Source organism: Aplysia californica, unplaced genomic scaffold, assembly GCF_000002075.1.
Source record: "Aplysia californica isolate F4 #8 unplaced genomic scaffold, AplCal3.0 scaffold00118, whole genome shotgun sequence".
Taxonomy (NCBI): Eukaryota; Metazoa; Mollusca; class Gastropoda; order Aplysiida; family Aplysiidae; genus Aplysia; species Aplysia californica.
The window spans coordinates 1,529,964-1,531,193 of record NW_004797388.1 but is presented as its reverse complement, the minus strand read 5'-3'; positions in this window follow the sequence as shown (position 1 = coordinate 1,531,193).

The window sequence follows — 1,230 nt, the reverse complement described above, 5'->3', positions numbered from 1 at the left end:
GGGTGTCGTTGAAAGACAGTGGTTAGAAGGGGCCAAGGAGTAGTAGTGGAAAGGCTGCAGAAAGAGTCAGAAGCCCAGGGGAGGGGCAAAGGAGGTGAGGGGGAGGGGCAGAAATTGGAGACGAAAGCATACGACAGAACATTGCTAAAGAGCAGGAAAGGAGGTGAAAGGAGACAATTTTAGAGAAGAAAATGTTTTGGTCGCTGCCCAGATTCGAACTGGGGACCTTTGAATGAGAGGCCAACACTTTAACCTCTAGACCACGAGAGCCCCGCTGTCACTTCGAAAGTCTTTTTTTTTTCTTCCGCGGCCTGGTACATTTCATATTTAAACCATCCATGATGACTATTGAGGTCCCGTTTAGAGCACATGCCACCTTTCTGAAATAGTGCCATTATTTAATCGAGGGAGACTAAAAAAGTAGGTCGAAAAGGAGGAGGGTCACATAATTCGGACAGAGGAAAAAGAAAAAAGAAACACTTTCGACAGATAACTCATACAATGCATGCATGGACTGGACGGAGAAGTGCTTCAGCTGTCATTTTCCCGCAGTTATCTTTTCCTGTCCGACCTACGGCGAAGGTCAAGGTCAACACCCACCTTTTTGCCCCGACATAATATTGTGGGAAAGCAACCAGCAGTGTCACACGCGAATGTATTGTCTACTATGCGGAGATTTGAGTGAAACCAAAGGCCAAAGACCCGTTGGGGGATATAAATAGAATAATTATCAATTGCTTCACTTTCAGCAAATCCATGGAGTAAAGTGAAGGTGCCAACAGTTGTTGCAATGTGTTTCATACTTTCAAAACTTTGATAGTTTAATTTTTGCTTTGTTTTGTTTTGTTTTGTTTTAATTCTGTTCGTGTGTAGATTCTATGTTTGTTTGGTTTGTTTGTTCGTTTTTTTTGGATAAGGTGGGTTTTTTTTAAAAATTGTTACGCCCCCATCGACGAAATTGAGATCATTTTCAATGCGCTTTTCTTCCCCGCTTGTCAGGGTCAACTCCGGGTGAGAGCAACACATTGTCCCTTGAGAGAGGTGGAGATGGTCGGTAAAAGTTCTCTTCTCACGGAAATGGAACTCGGGGGCGATGATGGAGCGCCTAATCGCTCTACCACTGACGCCAGGACCATGAATGTATCGGTACCTGGAGTCTTGGAAACAATGGCACCGGTATCAACTGTTCGTTCTTCTGGACTCCACACTCAAAGACGTGAGATTCATGGA